General features: G+C 44.4%; 1 long non-coding RNA gene across 3 annotated transcripts in view; it reads left to right on the top strand.

Moving 5' to 3' along the window:
* LOC143989251 (uncharacterized) overlaps nucleotides 1-26375 on the top strand; it is a 37246-nt gene extending 10871 nt beyond the window's left edge. The window contains exons 2-6 of one of the 3 annotated variants that reach the window (XR_013277008.1): nucleotides 4462-4710; nucleotides 8526-8547; nucleotides 17068-17187; nucleotides 25179-25367; nucleotides 25757-26375. This is a non-coding gene — a long non-coding RNA (uncharacterized LOC143989251). Of the gene's footprint in view, nucleotides 1-4461; nucleotides 4711-8525; nucleotides 8548-10422; nucleotides 10488-17067; nucleotides 17188-25178; nucleotides 25368-25756 lie in introns of all 3 variants that reach the window. The other 2 variants (XR_013277010.1, XR_013277009.1) reach the window with 2 other exon arrangements.
* Nucleotides 26376-27241: the final 866 nt, after the last annotated feature.

Below are 27241 nucleotides of genomic sequence, written 5' to 3'. Positions count from 1 at the left end.
TCTAGGATTGAGTGTGCTACATAGCCTAGATCTGGAAAGGACTGGGGTTTTTACGCACTGCCTGGCCACCAGAGCAGCTTGATACTTGTCATCCTTTTTTCTTTTTCTACTCCAGGATTGAGAGTGTTACATACCCTAAGTCTGGAAAGGAGTACTGGGCTTGTACGCACTGCCTGGCCACCACAGCGGCTTGGCACTCTTTTTTTTTTTTTGTTTTCTTTTGGTCTAGGATTGAGTGTGCTACATAACCTAGATCTGGAAAGGAGTACTGGGATTGTACACACAGCCTGGCCACTGCAGCGGCTTGACACTTGTCATCCTTTTTTTAAATCTTTTTGATTTATTTTTTTGAGTCTAGGATTGAGTGTGCTACATCCCCTAAGTCTGGAAAGGAGTACTGGGGTTGTACACACTGCCTGGCCACCACAGCAACCTGACACTTGTCATCCTTTTTTTGTGGTCTAGGTTTGAATGTGCTACATACCCTAAGTCTGGAAAGGAGTACTGGGGTTGTACGCACTGCCTGGCCACCGCAGCGACTTGACACTCTTTTTTTATTTTATTTTTTTAGTTTTTTGGTTTTTGGTCTATGGTTGAGTGTGCTACATAACCTAGATCTGGAAAGGAGTACTGGGATTGTACGCACAGCCTGGCCACCGCAGCGGCTTGACACTTGTCATCTTTTTTTCTTTTTCTTTCTCTACTCCAGGATTGAGTGTGCTACTTACCCTAAGTCTGGAAAGGAGTACTGGGGTTGTAGGCACTGCCTGGCCACTGCAGCGGCCTGACACTTTTCATCTTTTATTTTTTATTTGGTGTAGGATTGAGTGTGCTACATACACCAAGTCTGGAAAGGAGTACTGGAGTTGTACACACGGCCTGGCCACCATAGCGGCTTGACACTTGTCATCTTTTAATTTTTATTTTTTTATTTTTCTTTGGTGTAGGATTGAGTGTGCTACATACCCCAAGTCTGGAAAGGAGTACTGGGGTTGTACGCATGGTCTTGCCACCGCAGCAGCTTGACACTTGGTTGACAATGTTGTCACATGAAAAGATGGAATAAAATTTTTACATAAATGTGAGGGGTGTACTCCTTTTTGATATATATGGTTAGAGACTGCCGACCTGGTACAGGAGATGGTCAGAGACTGCCGACCTGGTACAGGAGATGGTCAGAGACTGCCGACCTGGTACAGGAGATGGTCAGAGACTGCCGACCTGGTACAGGAGATGGTCAGAGACTGCCGACCTTGTACAGGAGATGATCAGAGGCTCCTGGGCCAGAGGATGGGCACCACCAGGTCCCTAGGGGCCTTTACAGTACACTCTAATCAGATGCTTTTGATGGTCACTCAGCAAGGATCCTATAGGTAGGACACTGCAGAGCCCCCTCCCAATCCTCCCTAGTGGCTCCTCTGTGAGCCTAGCATGGCTGCAGGGAATCAAGAATGTACCTTGAGGTCCTCAGAGTATTTCTGGGTTCCAAGTTGTAAAATCATGACCCCAGCAGCCATGTGCTTTGTCTACCTTATACCTACTGGCTGTATGAAGCAGAGGAGGCATTGCAATCTACTAGACCCGGATGCCTCTATAAAGAGTACCTGTTGATCCATACAGTGGATTGTCAGCCCACTTGTGAGAGTAATGAAAATAAAACTTATTTCCTGCAGACTGCTGCTATGGCTTTATAACAGGCACTGCTTGAGTGAAGAGTTGCACCATTTACTTGCCCCCTTTGTGAATGAATAGTAGTACAAGGTCTCTGAATGGCATAGTGGCAAGACTGCGGAGATCCTGTCATTCATTTGCTCCTCCCTAATTCATTCCTTAGGCCCCGTTCACACCTGTCCAGTTTTAGGTGCGGTGCTTGTTGCATCCTTCATACGCTTACATAAAATGAATGTCATTTAGGCCTTTTTCACATGGGCTTCAGCATGTATAAGAGCACTGTGCACAGCAAGCAATGCGTTTGCAGAGCTTTCAGCAAGCTAAAGTACCTTTCAACTCCAGTTTGTAAATGTTGAACACAGATCCTAATGGCAGAGCTTATTGTTGCTTTACCCACTTTAATACTGGACACTTTCACCCCTTTCCTGCCCAGGCCAATTTCTTACTTTCAGAGCTGTCACACTTTGAATGACAATCGTCATGAGACAGACAGAGCTTTCTTTTGGTGGTAATTTACCTCTGTTATAAAATTTTGCAAATAAGTACTATTTTTATTCTGATGAGGCGGCACTGGTGTGCGGCAGATGAGGAGGCGGCGCTGGTGTGCGGCAGATGAGGAGGCGGCGCTGGTGTGCAGCAGATGAGGTGGCAGTGATAGGGTTGCACTGATGGACACAGCACATCTTTAAAAAAAAAAAAAATGGGATTTTAAGATTATGTAAAACCCCCAAGCATGATATATTTTCTGAAAGCAAACACCCTAGGAAACAAAATAGTGGTAGTTCCAGTTCTAATTTGTCACACAATATTACCGCAAATGTCTAGGGAAAAAAAAATGTCACTAAAAAAAAAATCCACAATAAAAGTTCATTTTGGGGGCTACAAAAACAAAAAATGACCCCATTTTTTTTTTATTTAATGTGATTGTAGCCGTATTAGTGCAATTATGACAGAGAAAATTGAGTGCTGTCCGTGATACTTTTTTTATTTGCACTAACATACAATTTTTCAGGACAAGCTTTGGGGGTATGTCCCCTTCTTCAAGGTCCAAGCAGTACTGATTTACAAATTTTGAAGCAGAATGTAAAAAAACAAACACAAAACACCTCTCTGAGAGAAAGGAGAGAACAAAAAACACAACTCAATGGCAATAAAGATAACAGCATAGTTGGTGAGATAAGACAGAGGGAGAGCTATGGAATGGAGGTGAGGGGGGTGCTAGTCACTGAGGGGGTCGTAAAACTTTAGTATAATGGGTAAGGAAACCTATATCTAAATCTAAATTCAGGCCATTATTTTTTGAGTCAAAAAGAATTATCATTCTTAGTTCAAATGTTTTCCTTTCCTGGATAGTTCTGAAATTCCCTTTAAGAACTAAAACATTGAGGTCTTCTATAGCGTGGTCTGGTTGTGAAAAGTGATGTCCCACAGGTGTGCATAAACTGTCTTCTTTATGTTCCTTGATGGTATGTCTGTGTAAATTCATCCTCGCTTGCAACTTCTGTCCTCTTTCACCAACATAAGATTCTTTGCTGCACCTTTTGCATTGGATGATTCCATAGCTCTCCCTCTGTCTTATCTCACTAACTATGCTGTTATCTTTATTGCCATTGATTTTATATGTGTGTTTTTAGTTTTTTTATCTCCTTTCCCTCAGAGATGTGTGTTTTTTTGTTTGTTTTTTACATTCTGCTTCAAAATTGTAAATCAGTACTGCTTGGACCTTGAAGAAGGGGACATACCTCGAAAGCTTGTCCTGAAAAATTGTATGTTAGTGCAAATAAAAAAAGTATCACGGACAGTACTCAATTTTCTCTGTCAATTTTTGGTAAAATATAAAAGCTGAGGTTGCACCGAGTAAATGAATACCTAACATGTCAAACCTTAAACATGTCAGTGTTTTTCCTTTCCTCTCCCCTCTTTTTGATGTCCTTTCTCCTAACCTACTGTCCACAGCTATTTCTTTCTACTCTTATTACTTCAGATATAAGGAAAACGAAGGGAGGAGACTCATGGAATAGCACTGCATTTTCTCACCATGCATACAAACACATTCCCATAGGGTAAGAGAGTGCATACTATGCCTAGTAGAACTATATATTAAGATGATCTGTTGTACTATAAACTGAAAATCAATTTAATCCCTTCCTGTCCAGACCAATTTTCAGCTTTGAGCGCTCTCACAGTTTGAATGGCAATTACTCAGTCATGCAACACTGTACCCATATGAAACGTGTGTCCTTTTTTCCACACAAATAGAGCTTTCTTTTAGTGGTATTTAATCACTAGTGGGTTTTTAATTTTTTGTGCTATAAATAAAAAAACTTACATTTTGTAAAAAAAAAAAAAAAGCCTTTTTCTTTGTTTTTGTCATAATTTTGCTAATTAGTAATTTTCTTCATACATTTTGGCCAACATTTATACTGCTACATATCTTTGGTAAAAATAACCCAAATTAGTGTATATTTGGTCTTTGTGAAAGTTATAGAGTCTACAATCTATGGTGCCAATCACTGAAATTGATCACATCTGATCAGGCCTTCGGTACATCGGGTGTATCTCATTTCTTGAGACACTAACAAGTCAGGAAAGTACAAATACCCCCAAATGACCCCTTTTTAGAAAGTAGACATTCCAAGGTATTAAAGTGGTTTTCCGGCCAAATGTGACTTTTTAAATAAAAATAACCTATCATACACAAGCTTAAAGCATTCTAGTAAAGTTAGTCTGTAATCAAAGGTCCGTTTTGTTAGGGTTATTACAGCATTTTGTAACTTTATAAACTTTCAGCAGACTGTGGCCATCTTAGGTGTGGGCATCTGAAGCCAGACTGTATTTCTTCCTGGATCTCAGCCTTGCAAATCTCGCACATGCTCATTGCTGCACAAGCGGTGAAATAGGTTTCAGGTCGGGTTTCCATAGCAACTGCAGTGCCAGAGGAAGTTGCCGCCCCTTAGCTATGCAAACCCCTCCTCGCCTCCTCCCTCCAGGAACCAGGAAATATACTGCATTTATAACAACAGACACCAGCAGCAAAAGGTAAGAGGCTTAAAAAATATACTAATTGTAAACGAAATCATTTGCTTCTGTGCAGATATATCTACATAACAAGAGATATATATCTTGTTATGTGTGTGTGTATATATCTATATAGATATATCTATATCCTCTTGTTATACATGTATCTTATATATATATATATATATATATAATATATATATATATATAGTTATATACGTGTGTGTGTGTTTCTCTTCTCTCTCTCTCTCTCTCTCTCTCTCTCTCTCTCTTCTCTCTCTCTCTCTCTCTCTCTCTCTCTCTCTCTCTCTCTCTCTCTATCTATATATATATATATATATATATATATATATATATATATATATATATATATGTGTGTGTGTGTGTGGTGTGTGTGTGTGTGTGTGTGTGTGTGTGTGTGTGTGTGTGTGTGTATATATGTATATCTACACCCAGCGGCTACTTTTTTTCTGTACAGCTTTTCATTAAAAAAAAATAATAATCGCAGCAACAAAATTAATATATGCATTGTTCGATCGCCACTTTGCTCGCCCATTGCTGCCTGCCAGTCCCGCACTTACCCCATCCATGTCATGGCTACGGTGGCTTACCCCTGCATCTCTCCCGAGTCCTGCCGTTTGCTTATTATCACGGCCAATCGGGTCTTAGGTAGGACTCCCACCCAGTTGTGTCTCAGGACCCTTTTCCCATGATCGACCAAGAGGAAATTAGTGTCACAATAACGAGTTTAAATTTGCTAATGTCACACAAGTGTGGTGGGCTTTGAGCACGGTGCTCTCTGCGCCATGGTCACCCTTTCTTGAAGCCTATTAGAGCCTTTGGGCTCTAATCAAATGCTTACAAAAATAAACAACCCCACGTTGTAATCCATGCATCCATCAACCTGCCTGTAGATATAGGAGCATGGATATGGGGGTGTGGTGCGTGTGGTCTCCATTATGGACCATTTGTTATGTGTGTGTTAAAATCCCTACTTCTTATGTGAGTTCAGAGTTTTTATGGTACAGATTTTAGAAAGGCAACATTTACTCAAATAACCACTATTTACAACTAAGGTATGCAGAATACCATCTCTTTATGCTCAACACATTGAAACTCCAAGCAGATGGGCTACAGCAGCAGAAAACCACACTGGGTGCCACTCCAGTCATCTAAGTACATGATGATATTGAGGCTACAATTGTCACAGATTCCCCAAATTTGGTCAATAGAAGATTAAAAAATGTTGACTGGTCCGATGAGTCTCATTTTCTGTTGTAACATTCAGATGGTAGGGTTTTAAATTTGCATTAAAAAAAATGAAAGCATGAATCAATCCATCCTGCCTTGTATCACCGGTTCAGGCTGGTGGTGGGGGTGTAATCAGGGCTGGTGCAAGAATTTTTGACACCCTAGGCGAAACCTCATTTTGCCGCCCCCCCCCCCCCCCCATTGGCTCTGCCCATGGCTCTACTGCCTTTGCAATATGTGAACCGCCTGACCATTACACACACACACTGACCCACCTACCTGACACATACACTGACCTACCTGACCATTACACACACACACACACTGACCCACCTAACAGGCACATACACTGACCTACCTGACCATTACACATACACACTGACCTACCTGACCATTACACATACACACTGACCCACCTACCAGACACATACACTGACCTACCTATTACACATACACTGACCCACCTACCTGACACATACACTGACCTACCTGACCATTACACACACACACACACTGACCCACCTACCAGGCACATACACTGACCTACCTGACCATTACACATACACACTGACCCACCTACCAGACACATACACTGACCTACCTATTACACATACACTGACCCACCTACCTGACACACACACACACTGACCTACCTGACCATTACACACAAACACACACTGACCCACCTACCTGACACATACACTGACCTACCTACCTGTCACATACACTGACCTACCTACTTGACCATTACACACACTGACCCACCAACCTGACACACACACATACACTGACCTACCTGACCATTACACACACACACTGACCCACCTACCTGACCATTACACATACACTGACCTACCCACCTGACCATTACACATACAATGACCCACCTACCTGACCATTAAACACACACACTGAACCACCTATGTGACCATTACACACACACACACTGACCTACCTACCTGACCATTACAAACGCACACACTGATCTACCTACCTGACCATTGCACACACACACACACTGACCTACCTACCTGACCATTACAAACACACACACACATACTGACCTACTCAGCTGACTTCTTATTTCCTGCACTACTCACCCCCCCCCCCCCAGATTGCTGTAGATAGTGAGGATCCTCCCTCCTCCTTACCTCTGCTTCATCGACCATTACATCCGAGGCTCTCAACACTGGGCGGTGTTGCTCTGGTGTCCCCGCTGGCCGGGAGGTCGGCTAACAGATGCTGCACCTCTCAATGCTCTGATCTCCACCGAGCCCTGCCCCTCCTCCACACACACACACACACACACACACACACTGCTGTGAGACATTGGGGGATTGGAGGCATACAGAGGCTGTGGCTGCGCCCTGGGGAGTAGTACGCCCTAGGCGACTGCCTACTCCGCCTAGTGGTAGCACCAGCCCTGGGTGTAATGGTGGGGGGGATATTTTCCTTGCCACACTTTGGACCCCTTAGTACCAATTGAGTATTATTTAAACACCACGGCCTACCTGAGTATTGTTGCTGACCATGTCCATCCCTTTATGGCTGCAGTGTTCTCATCTTCTGATGTCTCCTTCCAGTTCTGCACTCAAAACGGTGCTGTGAAAGCTGTACATACCCTGTTTCCCCGATAGTAAGACACCCCCGATTGTAAGACGTATCGGGAGTTTCAGAGGGGTCGGCTAATATAAGCCGTACCCCGAAAGTAAGACATATGTCTTACTTTCGGGGAAACACGGGGGTATTGCCGCCTCCCTCTCATCTAGCTGCGCGCCGCCTCCTGCCCACGTCCGCACCGTCCCCCTCTCCATACGTCGCCGCGTCTGCCATTTCCTTCTGATCTTAATGAGCGCCGCCTCCTGCCCACACCTGAGCCGTCCCCCTCTCCATACGTCACCGCGCCGTCCCCTGCACTTGTCACTGCCGCCTCCTGCTTAAAATACGGTAATGCACACAGTATTAATCATACATCAGTAAAACATACACACTGGCATACTGGGGTATCATCTGCTGTATGTAACCCAGTGGGTATCAGCAGGTGTCACACTGGATTAAATACAGCAGGTGGTACTGTATCACACATAAATCTGTTTTATCTTCCAGTATTCCACTGTTCGTTCTTACCATTTTTCATTGTTTTACATATTATGCAATGTTGTAACAAGACATTCTTGGCACTTCCTTTTATAAAACTGTTTTGTGGTGAATACAATACTGTTCAGGTTGTTAATAAATGTTACTTTTATGGTTAAAACAAAAAATTCGACAATTTTTTTCCAATATAAGACATACCCCGAAAGTAAGACATAGTGGGGCTTTTGGGGATAAAAAGAAAGTAAGACACTGTCTTACTTTCGGGGAAACACGGTAGTAAAGTGTCCGGTATGTATGTATTTATATATACCTATACACAAACACTTTTTGTTTCATTATATGTGCGTTACTATACATATTATGTGTGTACATATATACATTTTTTCTTTACTAACTATACAAAATATAATTTTAGTTATTTCTCATTTAACCTAATTTATAATTTTTTGTGATCTAATAATAATTTTTTTTATTCTTACATCTAACAGATCTTACTGATAAAAAATAATGGTAAGTTACTTTTTAAATTTCAATAACAAACTTACAATGTTTATAATGTAAAAGTTACATGTCTGTACTTCGTATTGTAGTCATGCATGAGCTCGTTTGGCTGGGCTTCTCCCATTTTCAGCCGGTCTGAAGTCCGCTCTCTGCTGACATCACACAGATCAGTCCAGGCACCGTGTCATCCCGACTCTGGAAGTCTGGATGCGCCAGGTGCTTGGACTGCGAGCCATCTCAGTGGAGAGCCGCTGAGTGATAGGCAGCAGCTCTCCGATTGGCTCGGTTCTCACGGATCCCCCTTGGCGATGTTTGATTGCTCTATTCTCAGTGCAAGGCGCCGGTGGACAGATGCAGCATCGGTCACATGCTGCATCCACCTTGGTAAGTATAACGTACAAAAAAAAAACACCACAATTCTCTTTTAATGTTTTTTTTCAGTGTGTGCCAAAAAATAAATGTAAAATCCACAGCTACAAATACAGTAGCTGGTGACTTTTAATCTATGGACACTTACCTGTCCAGTGAGGCTGCAATGTCTTTTCAGATCAGCTGTTGGTAGCTGCCGCCACTTTTCAGATCAGCTGTTGGTAGCTGCCGCCACCATGACCAGTATCAGAAAGTGGCATTGAATCCATTGGGATTCATGGTCATATCCCTAATGTGCATGCGCAAATCATGATGCACTCTCCAAATGTCATGGGGGCAAAGAAGGAGGGAGGTTCTAACGTTTGACGTACCAAACCTCACCTATGACAGATGGAAGTGGAAACATGTACCTGTCAAAAACAGTTGTGGGAAGGCAGATAAGGGTAGCTATAACTCCAATTGGAGCCTTGCAACTTCACAGCTAGTTTGCCAATGTGCATGCTTGAACCGTGTTGCGCTTTGACAATGGAAATGTTGCATGTAAAGAAGGAAGGGGGAGACAAACCTATTGGACAGACCATTTCTCGTACCAGTGTTTTTTTTTTTTATATCTCTTTTATTTTAAAGTTTAATACACTACATTTCATAAATAAATTATACAGATTATCAATCTTACCAACACATGTATAGCTTAAACTGCTATGTTTACCATTCCATTTATCTATAACTTAACATTACCCTCCCTAACCCAGAAGGAAGAAAAAAAGAAAAGAGAAAGAAAAAAAAAAATACAAAAAAGTATAGGACCCCCCTCCATCTCCCCTTCTCTCACACCACACTTTCTCAATCCTCATTACCCTCTAGCATCAAACAATATCTCTCCATTTTCATAAATGTAAACCATTGCTGCCATGTCTTCTGAAATTTTCCCCTAGTTTCCTCCATCGTGTGTATTGATTCTTCTATTAATCTTATCCGCTCAATCCTCCTAACCCATTCCTTTACTGTTGGAACCTGTTGGGTTTTCCAGTGGCATGGGATCAAGGCTTTTGCTGCATTCAGCAAGTATGGGGTTAGTGTTTGTTTATATTGTGCCACCCCTTTCTCTGTATTGTGGAACAGGCATGTCCATGGGAGCTTTTCGATCCTATCCCCAGTTATCACAGATATTATTTCTATTATTTTATCCCAATAAGTTGTTATTTTAGGGCAGTCCCACCAAAGATGTTTGAAAGTCCCTGGTACCGTACAACCCCTCCAGCAGTTAGTCAGGCCGTCTCCTCTGATTTTCTGTACCCTTTGGGGAGTCATGTACCACCTTGCTAATACCTTGTAGGACATTTCTATTGTTTGTACGTCTTTTGGTAATAGGTGTGTCATTTTAATTATTTTGTCCCTATGCTCGTCATTTCTTATTGGACCTAACTCCCTTTCCCATTTCTCAAAATAAATCGGGTACCCATGATCCGCCTCCCGTCTCAATATTTTATATATTTTGGATATCCTTCTCTCTAGGCTCTGCGGTGATCGTAGCAATTTCTCCAAACGTCTGAGTTGTGTTATACCTCGTAGTGGCTTTGGTAAGCTTTGTGTAAAATGTAAAATTTGCGTGTGTCTCCATTTATCTAGTGGTTTGTGCCCCCATTCCTGTGAAATCTCCCTATAAGTGCATATGCTATTTCCCTTCATCACATCTTGCAGTGTTATTTCCTCCCTCTTTGCCCACCGGCTGAAATATAAGCATGCATCCTTCCCAGGTGGGAAATAATTTGTGTCTAAAAGAGACATTAGTGGAGAATTATGGCTCCACGCATGTCTCTTATTTATTTTGTCCCAAATTTTTAATGTATTTTTTGTTAAAGTGCTCGTGTTTACTCCTAAATCTCGAAACTGGGGTGGTATCCATATCATCTTGCCTGTGTCTGTCCTACTCAGTGTGGTTTCTAACTCCACCCAGCTCTTCTCTTTCTTATTGTGGAGCCAGTCCGCTAATCTAGAAATTGCTATTGCTTCGTAATATTTTTTAAATTTTGGCAGTGCAACTCCTCCCCTATCTTTAGCTTTCACCAAAGTGCTATACGCAATACGTGTGTTTTTACGCCCCCAGATAAACCTCACCACTACAGATTTTAGTTTACTGAAATAACTTGAGGGGAGGGGTACTGGTACCATCTGAAATGTGTAGATTGCCATTGGCAGTATAAACATTTTAATTGCGTTTATCTTGCCCAACCAAGTAAGTGTTTTGTATTGTATACTGTTCAGCTGGTCTTTGATTTTATTGAGAAGGGGCAAATAGTTGGCTTCATAGAGATTGGTCGTTTGAGCTGTCAATTTTATGCCCAAATAACTCAGCTCTCTCTTACACCACTTTAACGGCAGGTGGGCTGTAATGGCTCTCTGTTCTACTTCTGTTAAATTCAGATTCAAGATCTCTGACTTAGACATATTTATTTTAAAATTCGATAACCTCCCATACTGCTCTAATTCCTTGAGGAGTGTCGGGATGGTTGTTCTTGGGCGGGTTATGTAAAGTAATACATCATCTGCATATGCCGATGCTTTGTATTCTCTCTCTCACCCGAATGCCCTGAATGTCTGGATTCCTCCGGATTGCCACCAGGAGGGGCTCCAAAGTAATTACAAACAAGAGTGGTGAGAGTGGGCATCCCTGCCTCATCCCGTTGAATAATTCCAAGGGAGCCGTTTACTCTGATTCTTGCCGTCGGGTGAGTGTATAGCGACCTGATCCATCCCATCATCTTCTCCCCTAACCCCAGGTGCTTCAATGTCTCATACATAAACTCCCAATCCACTCTATCAAAAGCCTTTTCGGCGTCTACCGACATAAGTACTGTCGGGATACCCGTCCTGGTGGCTTCCTGGATCAAGAATATAGACTTCAGGGCATTGTCTCTCCCCTCTCGTCCTCGGACAAACCCGACCTGATCTGTATGTAGCCATTTTGGTAGAAGTAATTTCAATCTATCAGCTAAAACTTTTGGAAAGATCTTTATATCGTTGTTTAGTAACGAGATGGGGCGGTAGCTTTCCTAAGCTGCTGGATCCTTACCCTCTTTCAATAATAAAGTGATATTGGCGAGAAGAGCCTCCTCACGGAAGCTCTCCCTGACTCCCACTGCATTAAAATATTCACAGAGCTTAGGGGCTAGATACTCCTGGAACTTTTTATAGTACAAAATACAGTATCCATCGGGACCTGGACTTCCCCCCCCTGGGCTATGCTCTTGATTACTCTTATGACTTCTTCTGTTGATATGGGGGCCTCCAGTGCCTCCATATCCTCCTTTTCCCCCCTGGGGAAGTCCAGGCTCCGAAGGTACCTCCCTATTATTTCTCTCTTTTTTACTATTTCTCCGCCTCTGGGGTTTATGTTATAGAGGGTGCTATAGTAAGCGTGAACATCTTCTGCGATTTCCGGGGTGGCAAATCGCATCTCCCCCCCCCTCTATCTCATTGAGATGTAAGTCCTGTTTTTATATGCCTTCACTCTTCTTGCCATCCATTTGCCTGGCTTATTTCCCCACTGATATCTATCCTTATTTATTTTATTAAATGCTGACTTCATTTCTTGTTTCTAGGCATTCCTCTAGCTCTCTTTTTTTTTCCATCAAGTCCTGTCTTTCCCTGAGCCCCTTAGGTCTAGTTTTTTGCTCTAATTCCTGAATCTCTCTATAGAGCTGAGCTTTCTTTTTCCCCCTCTCCTTTTTCCCAGCTCCAATTCCGATCATGTTCCCCCTTATGACTGCTTTGTGTGTTTCCCAGAGTATCGTTCTCGTACCAATGTTGACTGTGAAGTGTGGTCAAGGAAGCAAGACAGTTAATTCATTGGTTGGATTTTAAAAGCCCTCATTTTATTGGCTTAGGCGAGCATGTCGGTGGCGGCGTGTTCCCTGGGAACACTGCTCGTCACCGACGCTGGTAAACAGCCATTGGCCGGCTGTTTACCCACGTGATCGGCTGTGATCCTTTCACAGCCGATCACTAAAATGTAAACAAACCGCGGTAACGGGATGTTACCGGGTTCTCCTCCTCACACACCGATCGTGTGTGAGGAGGAGATTGCGGTAACATCTCGTTACCGCATACAGTGTACACCAAACATACTGATTGCCCCCCCAATAAAGAGGACCTGTCACCACCCCTCATAGTACCTGTCAATCACAGTCCACCAGAGTACCTGTCACAGCCCATCAGAGTATTTGAGTACCTGTCACAGCCCATCAGAGTACCTGAGTACCTGTCCCAGCCCATCAGAGTACCTGAGTACCTGTCCCAGCCCATCTGAGTACCCGAGTACCTGTCCCAGCCAATCTGAGTACCCGAGTACCTGTCCCAGCCCATCTGAGTACCGGAGTACCTGTCCCAGCCCATCTGAGTACCCGAGTACCTGTCACAGTCCACCTGAGTACCCGAGTACCTGTCACAGTCCATCAGAGTACCCGAGTACCTGTCACAGTCCATCAGAGTACCCGAGTACCTGTCCCGGCACATCAGAGTACCCGAGTACCTGTCCCGGCACATCAGAGTACCCGAGTACCTGTCCCGGCACATCAGAGTACCCGAGTACCTGTCCCGGCACATCAGAGTACCCGAGTACCTGTCCCGGCACATCAGAGTACCCGAGTACCTGTCACAGTCCATTAGAGTACCGAGTACCTGTCACAGTCCATTAGGGTACCCGAGTACCTGTCACAGTCCATTAGAGTACCGAGTACCTGTCACAGTCCATTAGAGTACCAAGTACCTGTCACAGTCCATTAGAGTACCCAGTACCTGTCGCAGTCCATCTGTGTACCCGAGTACCTGTCACAGTCCATTAGAGTACTGAGTACCTGTCACAGTCCATTAGAGTACCGAGTACCTGTCACAGTCCATTAGAGTACCCAGTACCTGTCGCAGTCCATCTGTGTACCAGAGTACCTGTCACAGTCCATCTGAGTACCCGAGTACCTGTCACAGCTCATCTGAGTACCTGTCACCGCCCTTCAGAGTACCCAAATACCAGTCACCAAACCATCAGAGTACCTGTCCCAGCCCATCAGAGTACCTGAGTACCTGTCCCAGCCCATCTGAGTACCCGAGTACCTGTCCCAGCCAATCTGAGTACCCGAGTACCTGTCCCAGCCCATCTGAGTACCCGAGTACCTGTCCCAGCCCATCTGAGTACCCGAGTACCTGTCCCAGCCAATCTGAGTACCCGAGTACCTGTCCCAGCCAATCTGAGTACCCGAGTACCTGTCCCAGCCCATCTGAGTACCCGAGTACCTGTCCCAGCCCATCTGAGTACCCGAGTACCTGTCCCAGCCCATCTGAGTACCCGAGTACCTGTCCCAGCCCATCTGAGTACCCGAGTACCTGTCACAGTCCACCTGAGTACCCGAGTACCTGTCACAGTCCATCAGAGTACCCGAGTACCTGTCACAGTCCATCAGAGTACCCGAGTACCTGTCCCGGCACATCAGAGTACCCGAGTACCTGTCCCGGCACATCAGAGTACCCGAGTACCTGTCCCGGCACATCAGAGTACCCGAGTACCTGTCCCGGCACATCAGAGTACCCGAGTACCTGTCCCGGCACATCAGAGTACCCGAGTACCTGTCCCGGCACATCAGAGTACCCGAGTACCTGTCCCGGCACATCAGAGTACCCGAGTACCTGTCCCGGCACATCAGAGTACCCGAGTACCTGTCCCAGCCCATCAGAGTACCCGAGTACCTGTCCCAGCCCATCTGAGTACCCGAGTACCTGTCCCAGCCAATCTGAGTACCCGAGTACCTGTCCCAGCCCATCTGAGTACCCGAGTACCTGTCCCAGCCCATCTGAGTACCGAGTACCTGTCACAGTCCATTAGAGTACCGAGTACCTGTCACAGTCCATTAGAGTACCCAGTACCTGTCGCAGTCCATCTGTGTACCCGAGTACCTGTCACAGTCCATTAGAGTACTGAGTACCTGTCACAGTCCATTAGAGTACCGAGTACCTGTCACAGTCCATTAGAGTACCCAGTACCTGTCGCAGTCCATCTGTGTACCAGAGTACCTGTCACAGTCCATCTGAGTACCCGAGTACCTGTCACAGCTCATCTGAGTACCTGTCACCGCCCTTCAGAGTACCCAAATACCAGTCACCAAACCATCAGAGTACCTGTCACCAGGCCATCAGAGTACCTGAGTACTTGTCACCAGGCCATCAGACTACCCGAGTACCTGTCACCAGGCCATCAGACTACCCGAGTACCTGTCACCAGGCCATCAGACTACCCGAGTACCTATCACCAGGCCATCAGAGTACCCGAGCACCTGTCACCAGGCCATCAGAGTACCCGAGCACCTGTCACCAGGCCATCAGAGTACCCGAGCACCTGTCACCAGGCCATCAGAGTACCCGAGCACCTGTCACCAGGCCATCAGAGTACCCGAGTACCTGTCACCAGGCCATCAGAGTACCCGAGTACCTGTCACCAGGCCATCAGAGTACCCGAGTACCTGTCACCAGGCCATCAGAGTACCCGAGTACCTGTCACCAGGCCATCAGAGTACCCGAGTACCTGTCACCAGGCCATCAGAGTACCCGAGTACCTGTCACCAGGCCATCAGAGTACCCGAGTACCTGTCACCAGGCCATCAGAGTACCCGAGTACTTGTCACCAGGCCATCAGAGTACCCGAGTACCTATTTGCAGCCCATGTCTCATAGAATATACGTTGGGGTGTTTGCTTTCCAAAATGGGGTCATTTTGTGGGTAATTTCACTGTCCTGGTGGTCCAGGACCTTCAAAAGTGTGATGGGTAGGAATGAAATGAGATGTGTCATTTATGCTCCTAGAACGCCTGAACGTACTACTTCAATGTTCGGCCTCTCTATGTGGCCAGGCTGTGTAAAAGTCCTACACATGTGGTATCGCCATACTTGGGAGGAGTAGCAGAATGTATTTTGGGGTGTAATTTTTGCTATATACATGCTATGTGTTAGAAATATCTTATAAATTGACAATTTTGTGTAAAAAAAAAAAATGCGTTTTAATTTTTTTCCACATATTCCAAAAACTTTTGGAAAAAAATTAAGCATTCAAAAGACTCATTATGCCTCACAGATTATACGTTGGGGTGTTTGCTTTCCAAAATGGGGTCATTTTATGGGAAATTCCATTGTCCTGGTACTCCAGGGACTTCAAAAGTGTAATAGGTGGTTGAGAAATGAGATGCGTAATTTTTGCTCGTAGAACGTCTGAAGGTACTACATCAATGTTGGTGCTCTGTATGTGGCCAGGCTGTGTAAAAGTCTCACACATGTGGTATCGCCGTACTCGGGAAGAGTAGCGGAATGTATTTTGGGGTGTAATTTGTTGTATGCATATGCTGTGTGTGAGAAATAACCTGATAATATGACAATTTAGTAAAAAAAAAAGAAGAATAATCTTCATTTTGCAAAGAATTGTGGGAAAAAATGACAACTTAAAAAAACTCACCATGCTACTTACTTAATACCTTGGGATGTCTACTTTGTAAAAAGGGGTCATTTGGGGGGTATTTGTACTTTCCTGACTTGTTAGTGTCTCAAGAAATGAGACTCACCTGATGTACTGAAGGCCTGATCAGAAGTGATCAATTTTCAGTGATTGGCACCATAGTTTGTAGACTCTATAACTTTCACAAAGACCAAATAATATATACTAATGTGGGTTATTTTTACCAAAGATATGTAGCAGTATAAATTTTGGCCAAAATTTATGAAGAAAAATTACTAATTAGCAATAGTTTATGACAGAAACGAAGAAAAAGGCATTTTTTTCACAAAATTTACGTCTTATTTTATTTATAGCACAAAAAATAAAAAACCCACTAGTGATTAAATACCACTAAAAGAAAGCTCTATTTGTGTGGAAAAAAGGACGCAAGTTTCATATGGATACAGTGTTGGATGACTGAGTAATTGTCATTCAAACTGTGAGAGCGCTGAAAGCTGAAAATTGGTCTGGTCAGGAAGGGGGTGTAACTGCACTGTATTGAGGTGGTTAAATACATTTTTGCCAAACAAGAATAAATATTAAACTGAAAATTCGTAATAAAATTAATTTTATTTATTAACCTATAAAGCATAAATAGGTAAAGAAAATATTTTTTGGTTTATGCTACAGAGACAAATGTTGCTTGAGGAACTATGGTCACAATATACAGAGCCAGAAAAGATACAGCGTTTCCATGTAATCCATTAAAAAAGATTTTCATGCTGCAATCAAAAGAAACTAAAGAGGAAGGTGAAACAGAACATCTTGGGAATAGGAAATGGTGCAAGTGCAGAAAATGCATTCCAATGCAATATCCAATATTACTGATAATCTATAAAAAAAAAAAAAAAAGTGATGTGTTGGCAGTGTATATAGGAATCGGTCTCCTCTCTTGTCTTCCAGTATCAAAGGTATAAATTCTTCAACCATTGGGCTGTGCATTCCAGCATTTCTTAACCACTGTTAGATTTGATCCGGATTTTGGGGAAATTAATATAATTGAATATCTGGTGTTGTATGACCAGTGCCATAACCACAGGTTTTGATAAAGCAGTTAGGTATATCTAAAAAGGGGGGGGGGGGGGAAATAGTCATATTATAAAACACATTACAAATAAACACACCATCCATATTTACAACTATATTAATATAATTAAAAAAAATAAAAAAATAAAACCAAATCTAATACGATTAGGTTAGTATTGTCATTGTCCCAATTTTAAATCGCTATAAAAGCACAAAAAAATATAATAATGTTAGAATGTTCTATCAATGGTTTTAATAATAGAGATATCCACCAACCGTAAATGAACACCAATGCATGTCTTCAAACCGATTTCTTCTTGATGATACTCAATAAATATTAAAAGAAGTAAAAAAAAAAATAAAATGTAAACTCCATAAAAATGTGGACAATTGTAATATAAGAGCACCTAGATCATAAATCAAAACGGTATTGTCTAGAGCAGGGGCGGATCCAGAGCCTAGTCTCGGGAGGGGCACTGCCAGAAAATATGTTTTTTGGGGGTAAATTTATCAGGGAAATTGCTGGTGTTAGCGATTCAATCATCACAGCGCCATGGTTGTTATGGTGTCAGGATGATTGAAGCACATTACTATTATTACATTGTTATAAAAAATTTAATGGTTCAACATACCATAATGCAGAATCAGTGGGAGCCCTGAGCGTGTCACCTGCCACACGTTGCGGATTGTCACTTGCCACGTCGCCTGTCACCAGATGCAGATTGTCACTTGTCACGCCACCAGATGCAGATTGTCACTTGATACGTCACCAGATGCAGATTGTCGCTCACCACGTCCCATGCCACATGTTGCAGATTGTCACTTGCCACGTCCCATGCCACACGTTGCAGATTGTCACTTGCCACGTCCCATGCCACACGTTGCAGATTGTCACTTGCCACGTCACCTTTCACCAGATGCAGATTGTCACTTGCCACGTCCCATGCCACACAATGTGGATTGTCACTTGCCACGTCCCATGCCACACGTTGCAGATTGTTACTTGCCACGTCACCTTTCACCAGATGCAGATTGTCACTTGCCACGTCCCATGCCACACAATGTGGATTGTCACTTGCCATGTCCCAGGCAGCAGATTACCAGTCAAGCAGCAGAGAGATGAAGTAATCTCTCTGCTGCCACGGCTGCCTGCACACTGCACAGTGAGGGCGGAACTGCAGGGGCGCAGGGCAGGCGCCTGGCGGTGAGAGATGTCATCTCTTTTCTCCCCCGCCCACCGGCTCCCTGATTGGCCAGCAGCCGCTCACATACTGTCAGTGAGCCGAGCCGAGCCACCCGCTGTCTCTCAACAGAGCCAGCCCGCCGGCTCTCTCACCCTCGGCGACACCTGCCCGCCCACTCACATTCTCGGAGGTAGCAATTTTTTTTTTTTTTAAAGGAGTTTGGATTGCAGATAGGCTTGTGTAAGCAGATGCAAGTCTGTTTACATATGCTGTTCTATAGGAGGTGAATGGGTCCTCATGAAAAACAGACAGGTAGACCCGATCGGACCAATCGCGTGAAAGGGGCCTAAGGCTGCTTTCACACGGATGCATTGCGGTTTTCTTACATCTCAACTGACCTTGATCTTCACTTCCTCAGGATTCCTGCAGCTGGTTGTGGCTGTCCCCCATGTGGTTATAACTGGTGGCTGCTGCTGGCTGTCCTAAAGGGCTGGTACTTCAGACAGGTGCTGGTACTGCTGACTGTTAGGTCTGATTCACATCTATGGCATTTTTTGTGCTTTTTCAGATTTGCTCTACAGAACGTGTTCCATTTCAATCCAATATTAAATGGATGAGGTGCAAATTTGCAAAATGCACAAAAAATGCATAGGTGTGAATCAGGCGTTACTGCTGTTGGGCACTGCCTGCTGATACCACCGGCTGGTACTTGTACTGCTGGCTGGTACTGGTGGCGGGTACTGCTGTTTGGTACTGGTAATGCTGCTGGGTACTGGTGTCCAAATTGCGGTTTCCCATGCGTTAGTGTGACAGAAAACAGAAGCATGCGGCTGCTGTAGAGAACAGAAGTGATGCTTCATGTCATAGGCGGGAGTACATTTGGTATCACTCCACCTGAGAAGGAGCCAGCTGGCTTCCTCTAGCGACGGCTCCGTTCTTTGCGCTGATGCTTGGACATGGAGGGTCGGGAACCCGCGATCTGGGCATGCTGACCCGACATCTCAGAGCAAGACATGGTGGGCCACATCAGAGTGCCAGCGGTTGGGCACCCCTCGAATAGCCCATTGAGCTTATGTGTACAAAAAAAATAAAAAATTATAGTTATAGTTGTCACCACACACATCTGTGATAAAAAGTGTGCCCAGGTGCACAACAAAGACTAATAAATTTCCAGCAAAAAATATAGCTCCACTCACGAGAGAGAGATTTGTTTACTTTCTTGTGTGATATAGAAATAATAAAATGTATGTATTCTTAGGCTCCGTTCACACAGGGGGCAACGTGAGGCGACACGACTTGCCGTGCCGCGACCTGACAAGTAGCCCCCGTTCTGTACTACGGAACCGTTCTAAGAGGAGCGACTCGAGTCGCTCCGACTTAGAAAAAAGGTTCCCGTACTACTTTTGGGCGACCTCGGGGCGACTTGCATTGACTTCTATACAGAAGTCATTTGCAAGTCGCCGCTGAGGTCGCGGCAGGTCACGGCGAGGCAAGTCGTGTCGCCTCGCATCGCCCCCTGTGTGAACCGAGCCTAAGTGTAACGTGAGTGTGAGATACAGACCTTAGATATAATCTGACCTATAACCATATATTAAATAAAAAAATAAAAATAAAAAAACACACCACACACACAAATGTATGAGAATATAGAATTTTATACATTTGTATATTTAATACATTTAACAATATTTGTGAAAGCCTTTTTATAATTACAATAGAGAGAGACAGAGAGGGGAGAGAGAGAGGGGAGGGAGGAGAGAGAGAGAGAGGGGGGAGGGAGGAGAGAGAGAGAGAGGGGAGGGAGGAGAGAGAGAGAGAGGGGAGGGAGGAGAGAGAGAGGGGAGGGAGGAGAGAGAGAGGAGAGAGAGGGGAGGGAAGGAGAGAGGGGAGGGAAGGAGAGAGAGAGAGGGGAGGGAAGGAGAGAGAGGGGAGGGAAGGAGAGAGAGAGGAGAGGGAGGAGAGAGAGAGAGGAGAGGGAGGAGAGAGAGAGAGGAGAGGGAGGAGAGAGAGAGTTTTTGTGCTTTTTTCCGCATGGGGATCACTGTGAAGACCAGTTCCCATAACCAGCCCAGTATCATGTCAGGGGCTCCCGCCCCTCGGAGATGGGGATTAAGATAACAGCGGGGCATGCGGGAGAACAGTGTGTGGAAGCAGGTCTGCACAAAGAAACCCAGGGGGAAGAGGGCATAACTGTATACACAAAAAGATACCATCAACACAAGTCATTGAACATAGCATACTACGTTAAGCAATATACCTGTATAACTATGAACCATTGAAGAATGGTAAAGAGTATAAATAAAATAGAACATAACGAAATAGTGCAACAGACAAAAAAGAAAAAAAAAAGTCAAATCGGTATGTAGGCAAACATGACCGCAAATCCGATCAAGTAGTAACGGATATTACCTGAGAGGTGTGGACTGTCCAGGAGGGAGAGTCCAAAGTCAGAGCACCTAACCCAGGTATGGAGGAAGGCCAAACAGTGCCGTAAAGAAGGAAACACTTGTGTGTGGAAACAGCGGGGCCAGGCTTCGCCCCTCAGCGCGTGGTCAGGCCATGTTGAGTTGGACCCGAGGCCCTGAAACGTTTGGGAGAGTCTTTTCGCGGGCTTCTCTGATCCAGGGCTCGGTTAATTGGTGGGGCCTTGGGCGTGGGGCTGAGGTGGGAGCCTGAGCGTGACGATTTCAAGTAAGAAGATGCCTCATCCGGGTCTTGAAAGGACAGTTGTTCACCGGAGGGCGTCTTGATCCGGAAAGTAGCCGGGAATGCCAGTGTGAACTTGATTTGCCGCTGGGGAAGTTCTGCACAAATATGCTGAAAGGCTTTGCGTCTTTTGGAGACGTCCACCGAATAGTCGGCAAAAATCAGAATGCGGACTCCGTCTATCTGCAGAGATCTGGATTGCCAGTATTGTTGCAGTATGGCGGCTTTGTCCGAGTAGTTAAGATACTTGGCTATGATCGGGCGTGGTGATTTGCGTTCCGAGTTGAAGGCCCCCACGCGGTGTGCGCGTTCCACAGTGCATGGGCCTCCCAGACCCAGAGCTTCAGGAATGCGACGAGCGCAAAGTTCCATTAAGGCAGATTGATGAAGCGATTCAGACAAACCTACAAAACGCAGGTTGCTCCTCCTGGACCTGTTCTCGAGGTCGTCGAGTTTTTCCAGAATGAATTTGTTCGTTCTGTCCTGAGCATGTTCCAGAGATTGCGTCTGGTAAAGTTCCTCTTCAATGGTGGATATGCGATGCTCTGCTTCATTCAGCCTGGATGCATGCTCCCCCAGCTGGGCTTGGACTTTCTGCATGCCTGAGCTGACAGCCTTCTCCACTGATGCAGCTATCATAGGGGAGAGGAGAGCAGCCACAGCCTGCGCCAGGAGTTCCGTGTGGTGGTCCTGTGTCAGTGAAGGCATGAGAGGTTGCTGCATGAAGGTAGAAGTTTCAGGGCTGGATGGAGGAGGGGGGGCCTGGAGCTGTGGCAGTAGTGTGTCTCTTATAGTGGGCTGATGAGTGAGCCTTTCTCCTACCTCCATCGCTGGTGCCATCTCCTCAGGCTGGGCCGCACATGCCGGATCCACGTAAGCCGAAGCCGGGGCCTCGATTTGCGGCGGGGCCGGCCGCGCGGCGGCGGCCGCGTACGATCGCGGCCCGGTTTTTTCAACAAACCGGTCCATCTCGTGGCCGGGGTCGTGGGGGAGGCTGATGTAGCGATCGGGGCGGAAAACGCCGATTTTTTTAGGCCGATGTGGTGGGCGGTTTGCGGGAGCTGTGAGGAGAACAGCTACTCCATGCGGCGTCGGAACCGGAAGTCAAGCATCTCTGAAATTTTAGTGAAAAGTTCTGATACATTGAAAGTTACATCAAGAGCCTGCACAGGCTGGGTTGCAATGGAGTCAGACTGATTAGGAGAGGCTGCAAATGAGGACATCCCATAGGGCCCTATGGAGTGCTCTAACAGAGACACTGTGGATGCTGTTGATGGGGTTTCCCCTGCTGGAGCTGGGCCTAGCATCAGTTGAGTATATGGGAGAGTGGCCGGTTTCAGCACTTGCCTGGCTGGGATGGAGGAGTCCTCTGTGGCCTGGTCTTGTGGCTGTGTTGCGGCCGCCATCTTGGAAATGGCCCGGCCGTCTGCAGACTCAGTGTAGTCCCAACGCTCTTCTAGCCTGTTCACCCAGCATGAATGTGGCCTCTGATGTCTCCCCTTTCTTCTCCCGCTGTCGCTAGGGAGCCTGGAAGCTTGATTCCGTGGCTATCGCCGCTGTGTGGCAGGCGCTGTGCGGAGCTCCGGGCTTAAGCCACCATCTTAGGAGACTCCTTGCACGCGCCTATAATGGTACAATTTTAAATCAGTTGCATTAAGGTATGTTAATCCTCCTGGGTTCTGCTGGTGAATGGTTTTGTGAATATTGCCCATTGAAGTTTAGGGGCCAACTTTTGTTATACAATTCTGGCCATTTGTGGGAATAATAATCAAGCTTTTGTCTGAACAAAGTATATCCTTCTATAGTGTGTACTCACCTCAATTAAATCACTAAGCATCATTTCTGTCTGCTGCCTCGTTCCTCTGCTATCAGCTATCTCACAAGTCCTCCTGACACCAAGAGAAAAATGGTTGTGGAGGGTTGTGTGTCTCTTCCCTCCAATCAGCTCTCAGAGCTCTCCTCACTGAACTCTGCAGAATTTAATTTCAGCTCTCTGCTCCGTTTTCTGAAATATCAGACACACTTTATAAAATTCAGCACAGCTGTAGAGAAGAGAAGACTGCAGATAGAAAGGTCCACCTTATTTAGGAGGATTTGTTTTATCTCTATGTATCACCTGAGGCCAGTCACTACCTCAAAATTGTCCTCAAAGTTAAAGTTCACACACCTGATGGAGCGGTCTTGGATGACTCTGAAATGTTTTTGTCCTTTGCTGTGATCTGAACATTAGATAAAGCATTGGGTCCTCTTATGGAGTTCCCTTGGGTGCTGATGACATATCCTTTGCTCTGATTCATTCTGGTCTCCAGTTGGTGGCCATTTCAGCACCCATTACTCTACAGCCCATTACGGGAACACAAGCTTTGGGAATATTGTTCAGGACACATTTTGCTCACAATGAAGTCATTTCTTCCCAATGGAAGGAATGTAATCAAAAACAATGTAAACAAGTAAAGGTTTAAATGTTCTGGCTCCAACAAGGTATCAGTAATGGCAAAACTCAGGCTGGTCTCAATATTTCTGCAAAGTAAAAGTTGACATATGATTCCAAAATGTCAGCTTGTTGGTCCAATCATCTCCCCAGTCACAATAAGCAGATCATGGTGATATCAGAGGATATTTAGGAGTAGATTTATATTGTTTACCCCGCACTTGGACCAACTGTTTTCTCCCACCCATTTGTTTCCTCACTGACTGGCCTGTTTCACACAGGATAGTTGCACAGGGCAGGCCAATACTGGGGGGGGGGGGGGGGGGGTAACTCCACTCTACAGCTCTGTAGACTGGGTTCACACTTTTGTGAATTGGGTGCGTGTTTGCCCGCATCCAAATTTTATGTCAGGAGCCTGTGACCGGCACTCAATGGAGCCAGTTCACACAGATCCCGGACGGCTGCGGAGTGAATTGCACAGGAGTCTTGTGCATCTTCTGGTCCATTTCATATCCGAATTCAGCCAAAAATTACCAAAAATGGTGAACAGGGGCGCACTGGACCCCTGTTGTGAGCCACTCTGCACTGAGATGTGAATCCAGCCTGAAAGAGTAGAGCTAACTGTCTCAGTATTATGTAGCTTAGTTGTAAAGTAGGTATACGGGCAGTTGTGTGTGAAAAATGAAAACATAGGGGTTGATTCACTAAAGGTAAATGGACTGTGCACTTTGAAAAGAGCAGTTGCCCCCTGCAATTGGAGTTGCTTCAGAGATTAGTAAATGAAGTAAGGCTTCACTTTGAAAAGAGTACCTAATCACGTGCAAGGAAAGTTTAAAAATAAAATAGCATTTTTGCTTGCACATGATTGGATGATGAGTGTCATCAGAACTTCTGCTTATTTACTAAGCTCTGGAGCAACTGCACTTTGCAAAGTGCACAGTCTGTTTGCCTTTAGTAAATCATCCCCATAGTGCCAACACAGTAATAATGAGGACTCAAGTAACTTGACTTTGGTGACTGGGCACTAAACCTAGGAGCCGTACCGACTGATGTCAAAGCCAGTGTTGGCTATGCAGAATAATTCTCTTATTTCTGAGGTATGTGACTGAACAAGGCAAGTGAATCTCTTTTATTCTAAGCGAGCTCTACTGTGCTAAAAATTGGCAAATTCTGGGGAGATTTTGGAAAAGTGAAATTGATAAAGTTTACTCATTACTACTTAAAGTGGACCCGGACTTTAAAATGTAGATGGGAATGTAGTCCACTTTCCAAGTGCCCCCCCCCCCACACACACACACTCACCATTTTTGAAAAGCAGCATGAAAGTTTAAGAAAAAAATCAGTAGGGTGCGTTGGGGGGCTACATAGTATACTTACATTTCCTTTTAATTTAGGCACCCGGGACACTTCATCTACCTTCCATCAAGATCTGGGGAATGTAGAGTACTCCAAATACCACTGAGAAGACTTTCCCAGCACTGTGTTGTAGCATCTCCTCAGAAGATGCTGAGTGTTCACCATTTCTTAGGATCTCATTAATGGAGGAATGACATCACCCTTGCTCAACTGAGGCTGAAAGAAATGTGAGATTTTTTCCAAGTTTGTTGTTTTGCCTCAGTCTTCTTGTAAGAGGATAAAGATACTTTATATGTCCAACAAATCATCTTTTTATTAAAGTAATTGCTTACCTGGTGTGGGTAGTAGGTATGTGCCTGAGTCGTCTTATCTTCAGACTTTTTGACTGAAAACAGATACATGTTGTGTAGAGCACGAGCCAAAGAATAAACTGCTTCATATACTCGATCAGTTAAACCCAGGCTTTTAAAACTAGCGAAATCACTGATACGTTCAATCCCGGAGCAGTTGGGAAGTATAGGACATTTATATATACCCATATATATTCTATTACGGGGTTCATTTGTTGTACAATGAAAATTTACCATCCATATATGTCCTTGTAACCTGTCCTTAGGATTGAAACTATCATAGAAACCCTTCATATCAGGAACAGGAAGAGCAGAAAATTCTACAGCCAGACTACCATCAAGAACCTTTCTGTAATGCTCCATAAGAAATGTTTTTGAAGCAAATATCGGTCCAAAAATGAAAGTCTTATCATGGAGCACATCGCTTAGCTTTGCTAAATGATCAGCCAGGAATGAAGAAAAGGTCCCACAAAGGATTATAACCTGAGCAGATGACCTTCTAATTATCTCGATGTTGTTTTTTAAAATTTCATCTACAGCGCTTAGTACAACATACCTTATCTTTATCATGTAGGCAATACAAATGCCCTTTATAGACAGATATTGGATCAGAAGCCGGGTTTCTTCTTCCCCACTGTCATCATCAGAAGATAGAACTCCAACCCATGTCCAGCCAAAGATTTTGAGAAGACTTGATAGAGTCAAATAAATGGCCTTGTTACTCTGAACAGTCCGGTAAAATGATGGGTAGTTATTCTTGTTACTTAGTACATAGCTGGTCGCACCATAGCTGATCTACAAAAGAGTTACTGGATTTCTTAATACAATTGCAACCATATGAAAAATAAAAGTTTTAGAAACAGGGAAATGTGACATTGTGCTTAACTTTGCCTCTGAGGATTTTTTTAATCTACCTGATTTTTTGATTCCTGTTTGTTTCCTGTAAATTTTAAAGTGAAGAAATAATTGATTTGTCCTTTAATGGTGGATATTATTTTGTCTCGCCATTTTATTTACATATAACTTTAAAATGTAACATAAAGGATCTTCAAGGGGGTGAGTTAATACATTTTATTTTATATTTACATTTGTGCTCATACCTTTACATATGTCTGGCAAAATGTGTGTAATGTTAGCCATTTTTGCTGATCCAACACCAGAAAAACACAGCATACCACGTTGAGGCCACAAGCCACAACCAAACACAACAATGAAATTGAGTCCAGACTTATAGGCACACAAATCTAATTAAGATCTAATGCCCTGTACACACGGTCGGATAATTGACAACAAAATCCATCTGATTTTTTTGCAGCGGATTTTGCCCCAAACTTGTCTTGCATACAAACGGTCGCACAAAGTTGTCGGAAAATCCGATCGTTCAGAACGAGGTGACGTACAACACGTATGGCGGGACTATAAAGAGGCCAGTAGCCAATAGCTTTTGTCTTGTAATTTATTCTGAGCATGCGTGGCACTTTGTGAGTCACAAATTGTCTACACGCGGTCGGAATTTAAATGATCTGATTTTGTTGTCGGAAAATTTTAGATCCAGATCTCAAACTTTGTGTGTTGGAAATTTCGATGGAAAAAGTCAGATGGAGCCCACACATGATCGGAATTTCCGACAACACAGTCCGATCACACATTTTCCATTGGAAAGTCTGACCATGTGTACAGTACAGTGCATAAGATACATACAAGTCCAGATGTTATGTCAAAAAAAGAAAGAATCCCCCAATCTTCAAAAA

Source organism: Lithobates pipiens, unplaced genomic scaffold, assembly GCF_037356315.1.
Source record: "Lithobates pipiens isolate NorthernLeopardFrog02 unplaced genomic scaffold, aLitPip1_a1.2 Scaffold_18, whole genome shotgun sequence".
Lineage (NCBI taxonomy): Eukaryota > Metazoa > Chordata > Amphibia > Anura > Ranidae > Lithobates > Lithobates pipiens.
The sequence above is the reverse complement of the archived record's forward strand: the minus strand, read 5'-3'. Positions and strand labels throughout refer to the sequence as shown.